This window comes from Lagopus leucura, unplaced genomic scaffold, assembly GCF_019238085.1.
Source record: "Lagopus leucura isolate 7727_CA_CO unplaced genomic scaffold, USGS_WTPT01 Super-Scaffold_100002, whole genome shotgun sequence".
NCBI classification, from domain to species: domain Eukaryota; kingdom Metazoa; phylum Chordata; class Aves; order Galliformes; family Phasianidae; genus Lagopus; species Lagopus leucura.
Genome location: NW_024962263.1, coordinates 65,201,528 through 65,212,256, shown reverse-complemented (window position 1 = coordinate 65,212,256; position 10,729 = coordinate 65,201,528).

The window sequence follows — 10,729 nt, the reverse complement described above, 5'->3', positions numbered from 1 at the left end:
GATGGCATTGCACAGCTCAGCATCAGGTAACCCGTGTTACGTAACGGAATCTGATAACAGCGCAAAATATGAAGCGTGCTTGCACACGTACCTACTGATCCACGCCTTCACGTCTGCACATGTATTAACATACAGTATGATAACAGAAAGTCGGTGCTGTTCTCGGACTATCAAGAGCCATACCACGGCTCACCCGACCTCCCTCACCGCTCCCACCCCCCCGAGCAGCCCGCCCCACCGCGGCCCGGGCAGAGGCGGTGCCAACGGCCGCTGTGATGGCACGCAGCGGCTGTTGGGTCACTGCTGCCACCTGGCGCTCAGCAGCGGCCTGCAGCCCGAGCGGTGCCCGCCCAGGGTCCGGCTGGAAGGGTGGATGCGGTGTGACAGCAACAGCCTCGTGGCAACTCTTTGTGAGGGAACTGCGGGCTTCCCAGCTGCCCGTAATTTATTGATCTGTTTTGGGCTAAGTCTGTAGCAAACTCCCCCTCTGAGAGATCACAGAATCACAGAGTTGGAAGGGACCTCAAGGATCAATAAGCTCCAACCCCCCTGCCACATGCAGGGCTGCCAACCTCCCCATTTCATACCAGCCCAGGCTGCCCAGGACCCCATCCAACTTGGCCTTGAACACCTCCAGGGATGGACGGGGCATCCACAATCTCCCCTCCCTCAACTTAAAACCATTTCCCCTTGTCCTGCAGTTATCTACCCTTTCAAAGAGTTGACTCCCCTCCTGTTTGTAGGCTCCCTTTAGGCACTGAAAGGCTGCAATGAGGTCACCCCGCAGCCTTGTTTTTCTCCATGCTGAACAAGCCCAGCTCCATCAGCCTGTCTTTGTAGGAGAGGTGCTCCAGCTCCCTGATCATCTCTGTGGCCCTCCTCTGGACCCTCTCCAACCAAGGCCTGCATTTATCAAACAACAAACAAGTAGTAATGATTCTACATAAACAAACAGAAAAAAAATTGCAACAATATCTTCAAAAATAAGATTTTATCAGAACGCCATATCTGTGGGGCACACTGCTGTTTTAGGCCAGAGATAGGGGCTGTTCATCCAATAAATGTATTTGCATTTGTTGCAATAACTCTTTTTCAAAATCACTCCTTCAAAGCAGGATGTTCACGTATGCATCCTGTTCGTCCACACTGTAGATCTGTATGTCAGTCCTGGGAGATTACAGTTCTGGAATGTGCACTGCTGACCTCTGGTGTCACAGGTGACACAGAATCACAGAATTGGAGGGGTTGGAAGGGACCTCTGGGGGTCACTGTGTCCAACCCCCTGCTAAAGCAGGTCCCTACAGTTACAGAGTTACACAGGAAAGCATCCAGGCCGGGTCTTGAATATCTCCAGAGGAGACCACAGCCTCTCTGTGCAGCCTGTTCCTATACTCCGGTCTGTTATATTCAAGGACTCAGTGCAAGAAACACTGTTTTACCACGGAAACAAAGGCACAATGTGCAAAAGCAGAGTTCAGCATCTCACTGCAGATGTTGTGTTCCAGTGACCGGTCTCTTCCAAATCCATACCTGAAAATCTATGTGTGTGATTCAAGGTCTGCCATTATGTATGTGTATAAGCTGATGACAGTTGGTGAGAATAAATTAACATGCATCGCTAGTCAAAATAAAAACAACAACAAAAAACATCATATAACTGAAAATGAGTAGCAATTATTTTCCAATTCTTTCAGATCATTTACTAATCACTGACAAAGACTAATGGAATTTATATACAAGATGAAATTTCATGATGAAAAATGGCCAGAGACTCTAAAGGCAGTCCTACTGTAGATAATGAAAGAGCTGCCATGAAACACTGCACTCATCCCATGACAGTGCATTGGGAAAATTTCTTCTTCAACTGAGCTGTACAACAAAAAGACTGTGCTTTGTATATGGACATTAAACTCTGAAAAATGCATAATCTTTGATGACAAAATGTGTTTCTCTGCATTTCTCCGTATGCTGAATGCTGCTGGTAATGTACATTTTTAATCACCTCTGCTATATTACTACCTTAAACTACTTTCCTCAGTTTCATCAACTATAAGCAACTGGCTTTGTACATCTAAGCCCCATTACAACTGTCTGCTGTGATTTTTGTCATCTCTCATTCATCATTTAACACTAGCTCCTACATGCTATGATGTTGTGGTATTGATCTGCATCACTTTCACACACTAAAGTCTCAGTCTCCTATATTTAGTCCTTGCATAGGAGTTCCCTGGAAATACCTGCAAACTGGTTTCACAGCTTTTTTTTCTTTTTGCTCCCTTTATAAACTTCCACTTTGTTATGGTGCATAAAAAGAAGTTGGCAGTGATTAAACAACCAATGTGCCGAGTTTCTTGTTTTTTGAGGGTAACCGTAAAAATCTTTCACATCCTTTTTTGTTGTTGTTTCCCCACTTGAACTTAGCCAGCGAAAAAGCCTGTGAATCCTTCACATCACATAGAAAGCTCATGCAGCCAGCTTTTACATATGCATCTGTCTTTTTCACAGCAATTGTATCTGACTCAGTAGACCAATTCCATCTATCTAAAAATTCATGGCTTGTATTAGAGGAGAATAATTATTAGTCCCACAGATAATAGGCAAAAAAAGTACCACAATGTGAGATCAACCTTTCTGAGGTAATAAAGAACATCAATCTCTTAGAGAACATCTGTGGATGACCCAGTTAGAGCTCACACTTTAGAAACGGAAGACAAACCTTGAAAAGCACATCCATAGAAATTAAGCTTCCTTGACTATACAAGGCAGTTAACTACTACTTTTAGAGATCTTCTTTGAAAATGAAAGGGTGCTTTCTCCAGTTCTTGCTTCAAGAATTGAATCTAGAAGGATGGTGGTACAAGAGTCTAGAGAATGTATGAGAGAGTCTGCAGAACTTTCTTAGCTATTATGTTCATTAGACATTAGTTAACAGCAGGAAAAAAAAAAAAAGGGGGAGAAAGAAAAAAAAAAAAAGCAAACAGCTACCAAACACAAACAACATCATTGCTCACATACAAAAAGGGTTAAGTCAGAATTATTTACCAAGTCCTTCACTTCAGTGGTGAGTAGAGACTATGATAATACCGTGCAGCACATATATCTGATGTTACTGGCAACAGCATTAAAGCAAACTTGTAATTCAATCAAGCCTTCAATCACCTACAAACAGCTATCACATATTTCATTTTTACAGAAAAGTATAAAATTACCTAGCTGGTATGATGGAAGCCACAGGCAGCATTTTGCATCTCTCTCTTAGGACTCATATTTCATATTTCTAAAGCCCAATTTTTAGTGAGCCTGTCTGTGCCTACCGTTGGCCACTAGTGCCACACACAGTGATGGAAGTGCAACACACAGCCTGCAGATTGACTGCAGTGATACTGCTGAAGTGTTTGACCATGGCCGGTGTGAAGGAAACAATTAAACCCAAAATAAATGTGGTGGTGCCACCCACACATAGTAAGTATCCATCAAAAAGGTCATTTTACACACTGCATCAGACCGAGTTCCAGCTGAGATTAAAAACATGCTGCAGATTGGACCAGTGAGTCAGACCTTATCTATCGTATTCTAAATGAATTTTATACTAAAATGAACATATAAAGGTGGGCAAGATGACAGCATATTGACATTTTTGTCCCTGAAGGCAACAGTGACTCAGTAATGACTGCTTTCCTCTGAGCCACGGAGAAATCTGTAGCTGATAACTATGCAACGCAGATAGCTGAGTCAGAAATGACTCTGAACAGACCTGTGTTTTGGAGACAGAAGCTAATGTGATTGCACCTGCCTGCAAAGAAAAAATTCTGAATATCAAATAATTTCAGTAAGAAGAATAAGGTATGGAGAAAACCTTTCCAGACAGCTCTACATTCAAATGAGCTATTCGAATACTGATATCTAAACACAGCTTGTGCAATAGCTTTACTTTAAAGATTAGAAAGATTAATAACTTTACCCTAAAGATTATGTTTCACATCATATTTGCACTCTAATGATACCACTGTAATCTGTTTTTCATGAAAAACAAACAAACGTACCTGTATGGTTTACTAATGTGAGCCAAGATTTTTAAGAAATGCTTACCCTGATTTGTACAATATTAATTATTATAAGCCCCTAAGTTTATATACACATATATATATGATAGTACAAATGGATATAAAAGATCTTTTAATTAAAAAAAACAAATGGAAGTTCACATTCCCACAGTGCAAGAGTAAGTGTTGGGCACTTACATGGACAAATACTATCTGAACAGATGAATGCTACAACTTCAACAGTTTCAGTATTCTCGCAATGGCAGTGGAGAGGCAGAGTGCTCCTTATGAGTTACCTATAATACAACTTTGTCTTAAGTACTCTTCATTTTCCTGAAGGACATTAATTATACCAAGGCTGAAGCTATGTATCAGAATTCCTCAATGTATGGTAGAAATTTGCACAAACTAAGAGAGGTTCTTCAGTTGCACAGTTGCCCCAGTGAACAAGGTAGAAGTCACCCAAAAGCAATGCTTTGATTAGAATTAATTGAGGTGACCTCCAGAAGTAGTCGTGTAGCATTTTACCTAATAAATAGAGCATCCAGTCGAGGGCTGTGGGTTGGACAGATCTGGTTTAGTGGTAGACCTGGCAGCACTATGTTAACAGACTTGATGACCTTAGAGGTCTCTTCCAACCCAAATGATCCAAATCATTGCATAGCTTAAGTTGGAAAGGACCCCAGATCATCAAGTTCCAAGCTCCTTCCAGAGGCAGGGCCACCAACCTCCAGATCTGGTGCTAGACCAGGTTGCCCATGGTCCCACCCAACCTGGCCTTGAACACCTCCAGGGATGGGGCATCCACAGCCTTTCTGGGGAGCCTGTTCCAGCTCCTCACCACTCTCTGTGAAGAACTTCCCCCTGATATCCAGTCTTAACTTTCTGTCCTTGAGCTTAAAACCATTCCCCCTTGTCCTATTGGTATCTACCCTCCTGTTGATTCCCCTCCTTTTTATAATCTCCTCAGAAGCCTGCAGTGAAGTCTCCTCACAACGTTCTCTTCTCCAGGCTGAACAAGCCCAGCTCCCGCAGCCTCTCTTCACAGGGGAAGTACTCCAGCCCACTGATCATCTTCACGGCCCTCCTCTCCAACAGCTTTCCTGTACTGGGGCCCCTGAGCAACAGACTATGACATCAGCAGGCAATAGACTGCCTTCACTGCTTGTATTGGGGCACCAGTAGAGCCTGGCTGTCTGGCTCGAACCTGGATCCTGCTGAGCATTTCTGAGAGGCTTGGAGGTTGAGTGAGGCTTTAGCTGTGCTGTGCTGGGCCGTGCCTGTGGCTGCTTGCAGCCATTCTCAGTGCTCATCCCCACAGCATCACTTGCGTTTCCCTGGCCCTGCCTAGTAGGGAAGGCCACGAAAAGCAGAAATGAGCAGTGCAGGAACATGTCCCTGGGGTGGCCATGGGAGCCTTATGCTGTGCTGGTGGGAAGCAAGAAGTGGGCCAGCCATGGAGCTGAAAGGGCTTCTTTGTGAGGGATTGGGGGTGTTGGCTCAACACAGGAAAACAGGAGAGGTTGAAAACTTACCACAATGTAGAGCAGCTGTTGAAACAAAGCGACTAATGGAAGTAGGGGTAGGCTGCGAAAAACATTTTTTTCTGCCTTATTTTTTTCATGAGGGCCACATGTGGCAACCTGGGCCAAAGTTTAGCCATGGCACACATATAGGGTTAGGGAAAGGGTCAGAGTTAGGATAAAGGCTAAGTCTAAAATTCCTATTGGACTGAAGTTGCTTAAAGGATGCCAATAGAAGCTGTAACATGTAAAATTTTTAATTTTTTTTTTTTTTTTTTTTGCCACTACTTTTGAACTACTTGTCCACTTTCTTCTAAGCTAGTCTGGACTCAAGGCTAAGCCAAGGTCAAGATTTAAGGCCAGGTCAGGCTCAAGTCTGGGAAAGAGACATAGCATAGATTTGCCACTGGTATGAAGCTGAAAAGGAGCTGCCTAAAAAGGTGTAGGCTGCAAAAGGCCCTCAGCCCTGGTCTTAGCCTCTACTGAACTTTACACAGAGCTCCCCCAGCCCCTTTGCAACTTTGCTCCAGTGGCAAATCTACCATTTGTGCTTCTTTCAGCCCTAAGCCATGTTCCTCGTACAGCCTACTGCTCTATCGGCTACGTGATGCATCAGGGCGGACATACCCTGGGCTCTGCTATGAAATCTCCTGAGGTTTCCTGCCTCTTGTCTCTGGCTCAGAGCTACCGCCAGCACCACTTTAATGGGTGACACACAGTTAAATAACGTAGCCCTCACTAGAGGGCAGAACAGTCCGCAGGAATTCAATGGCAAAGCCCTAGGAAGGAATGGTTAGAAAATCTCTGGTAAATCCATTACCACACAAAAATTAGGAACGCTCAGCTGGACTTACTTTCCATGATACACCTCAGAAATGCAGACCCTTTTTAAAAGGGTGGACATATTTCTGAATCGAGGAGCCAACAGAGATTCCTCTCACGGTTGGTTGACTGCCACAGAACATGAGGATCCTGGTTTTTGGCACTTTCTGAATACAACTGCTGACTATTTCCTTGCCACATATAAGTCACAGCTCCAGCTGCTTGCACATTTCTGCCTCTCCTTTGAAAACAAGGTTGGAGGACCAGAGCATCCTCTTGTCTTCAACCAGCTCTCCAGAGGCCTGGGTAAGCAATTCAACAAATCTGTGATAAGGAGCCAAGACAAAGCCTTATATCAGAGAAAATCTTTTCCCAGGCCCATGAAAATTTGCCCACAGCTGCCCACATTAAAGCCCAGGTCATATAACTCACTATGGGCAGATACCTTATCTGTACCTCCTTCCCGTGCTTAGCATGCTGTGAGACTGAGCTGAGGGGCTCAGTCATGGGATTGCCATGTCACTTTGCAGTCTGTGCCTGCCATGATGCCAAGCATTGCGCTACATTGCACTCCTTCCCTATGGAGATATGGCACTCAAACTACTGCCTATGTACCTACCTACCCCTGCCATTAGATCTTCTATTAGTTTCAAGGCCTGGAATACCATGGCAGTACTTGTAGTATGGATCCAAATCCTTTGATCAAATACTAACCTTGCAAGGGATGGAGGGATGTCTCCTTCATTTTCAAAAACAGTTGAACTATGTGAGACCCATGGGACTTAACCCTTCACTTCCAGTCCTCATCCTCATTCCCTGTGCATATGAGAAGCTGTCTTTCCTATTGTACCTGCAGCATCACTGGGCTGTGAACCATGAGCAGTTTGCCCCACAGCAAGTATGCATGTGAGTGTGTGTAAGAGACCAGCATCTTAACACAGCGAGAGGGAATTCATTGTGTCATCTCGGACTTCACAGACAAGTAAAACTGAAACAAAAACAAAAACTGGCTCAAAATGTTTCTGAATAGCAGTGTGCAATATGTATAGAGTAGCACCCAAGCACTACTCAGATGCTGCAGGTCAAACACTGGGCATTTGGTAGCGAGGAGAGTTAATCTAATCTGACAGCAACTGGACTGTGAAGGAATTCCTATTTGTCTCCTTTACTTTCCTGGGAGGTCAGTGTTCAGTCAAAATCATACAGCTAGCTTTGCTCTATAGCTAGTAATGAGAGGCATCTGAGAAGGGGTGGGTTTATCCCACATATATGTAGCACATCTTTCAGGGCTAGCCCCACTCCTCTGGAGGTAAATATCTTTCTGCTGCAGCACTCTTTGTGTAAAACAAGGTTTCTAGTGCAGATAACACTGTTCCAGTTCTTCTGCTTTATGTTCTGTGGCTTTCTGAAATCCTTTCATAATTTTTAGGAAGGGAAAAAGCAGAATCAAACTGCTGATAGTGATATATCATTGTACTGGGCACACTATAAGGTGTACAAGAAAAAAGCCTCTGCGGCTGCAGTGCAGTCAATGCGAGACTATTTCTTCTGTTCCTTTCTAACGTGTGGAGGGTGGACTTCAAATACAAGCAGTCTAACCTCTTAAATTTTGTAGTTTACAGTGAGAACAATGACCAGATCTCATCTCTGACACAGGCTCCAAAATACTCATGGAAACTTTAAAAAGATGTCCTCATGTACTCAGCTGCTCTGAAAAAAAGTGCATATGGACCATGTGAGCACTGTGCAGCTGGAAATCCAGTCCCACAGAGCTTACTGGAAATTACAATTATTACTGGGAATGACATCCCACTTCTCATTAAGGATCTAAAATTGGATATTAAGACATAAAGCCAAATCCCATGCAGACCAGTCCATATAAAACCAAATTGAGTACTCAGCATCCACCTGAAAAATGCACTCCATATTCCTGGAAAAAACACAGACTATTTTGCACTCATTACCATTGGAGAACAATCTTGTCCTGTCACCATGTAATATTAAATTCATTTAGTGTATAATCCTGAAGTTGCAGCCTGATGACTAACACATTTCTCCAGCTTTCCAAAAGGGGAGTTCTAGACAGTTACCTAGACTCCATTTCCATTTGATGGCCACAATCTCTGTTAAGCAGACACCTATATCTGGTGCTAACATATTTTCCTAATGAAGAGCTGAAGGGAGTCATCAAACTCTAGCTCTGTGTTATGGTACATACCTGTTTGAAATGAAGAACACATCAAAATCTTGAAACTGCAAACACTTTCTGTTCTTTAGCAGAGAGCAGACCAGGGTGCTGGTGTAGGGCCCTCTATACTGATGCTACCCATGCTGCAGCATGAGCAGCAAGAGCAACCCATGCTGAAAAATGTGGCAGGGAAAATTTGGGGACCAGCTGCAGGTGCCTCGCCTCAGACTGAGCAGTTACTGAGTCCACCTGATGCACTGGGCAGTATGGATTTCCAAGGAGCTCAGAGCCCTAAGACTGCTTGGTCACTTTTTCTGGCTATGGCTTCAATCTCTAAACAAAGACTTTCTGCATCAGCTTCCCCAAAAACTCTCTTCTTACTTGAAACACTTGACACTGCAGCTGGCTTTGTATTCAAAACCAGCAGCATTACTTCAGGCTGCAGCTCTACAGGGCTTACTTCTTAACTCAATTCTCCTCTTATTAATTCAGTCATTACTTTGAAGTAACTCCATGCCATGACACTGGACTTACTTAGGGCTTTTTCAGTATTGGGAAAAGCTGACCCATGGACCCTACAAAAGAAATGACTGTCTGAAATTTAATGAAATACAAGCTAGAAGAGGTTTTAGAAGATGTCTACTGGGGCTTGGAATCAGAGACAGTGATTGGGAAGAAAGATAACTTTGATCTTGTATTCTTAGCATTTGTAATTAAGTCTTTAAACAGCAAGAAGTTTCTGTCCTTCATCTCCTGATCCTAGATCACCTCACATATTTAATGAAGACGGGTCCAGAAGCTTTTCTGCAAACACATTGTATAGGCAATGAGAAACACCACTGTTGTGAGCACTGGATTGTCCCAAGTGTTACAGAGCTGGAGAGGGAGCATCTGAAGCAGCATCAGTTCTGCCACCCCATCTTGCTGCCAGGCAGACGGGTGTTAAATGCTATTTAAGTGCTCACCAACATGAACAGCAATGCCAAGTCCGTCATTAATAAGAAATTAGCAATGTTGCAAGGGTCTTTGCTACTGCTTGTAAGACTGATTCAGGAGATCTCTCCCAGTGTAGCTGAAGGCATTGCTTGTAGCAAAGTCCCTTGCAAGAGTAACACTTGCCACCTCCAAACATTGATCAACAATCCTGTTTGGGACCTTCAGCTCCCCATGGGATCATTACCCTATGCCAAAATTGTGAGATTTTTTCCCACCTTTCATCAAACACTCTGACCAGTTGTTTGCACAACACGCTACTTAATAATACCCCATCGGGAGCTGCTAATAAGTGAGTTCTCAGAGCAGCAGAGGCAGCACTGGGGTAAACCCCATAGTTATTATACCTCTCTGTGTTAGAAAAGGAGAGCAGATCCCACTTGCACAGCTCTCCTTCCAGCTTGCTCAGAGAGCTGAGCCTGCCCTACTTCTCTGTGTTTCCTGAGAAGCTTTGTCTCTAGCAGGCAATCTATTACTGCAACACATTTTCTCCTCTATTTTCTAATCCCACTGCACCGTATCTCTGATGACAGTCCAAAGGAATTAATCCTGTAACTTTAATGTTATAATTATCTGAGTTTGAACTTCCTCCTTTTCGCTGTCCAAATCTTCCTGTCTCTGGACGAAGAGTCTATAAAGTAGTACAAGGGAAAACAGATGCAGCTGTTGCTTAATAAGTCATTGTATCTGTGAAAAGATATCAGAGCTATATCTTCAATTATTCAGAAATTTCAATGAGAATACCTATGTTCTTTAATATTTATGTTTGTGTTTCCATATATATGTGTATTATTTTTTAATTGTGATCCATGTGACCTACATGAAGCAGGAAGACAAATGTGACCATACCAATGTGGTAATTCTGCTGGCAACAACATCTCTCATTGCTATGTTGATAAATGTCTGAGACAAAATTTATGTCTGGGGTTTGTTATGCCATGCACTATGTAAATCACTAAGAAAAAAAAAGAGTGAATTATGACTAACCATTTGTTTGATCTCATTCTCCTGCATCTGGTGATCAAATAAATGCATTTCTGCATAGGGAAAAAAAAAGAAAAAAAAGAAAAAAAAGAAAAAAAAGAAAAAAAGAAAAAAAAAGCTAAATACATTATTATATATTATGAGAAGTTATAACAAACAAACTGATATTCAGGCTT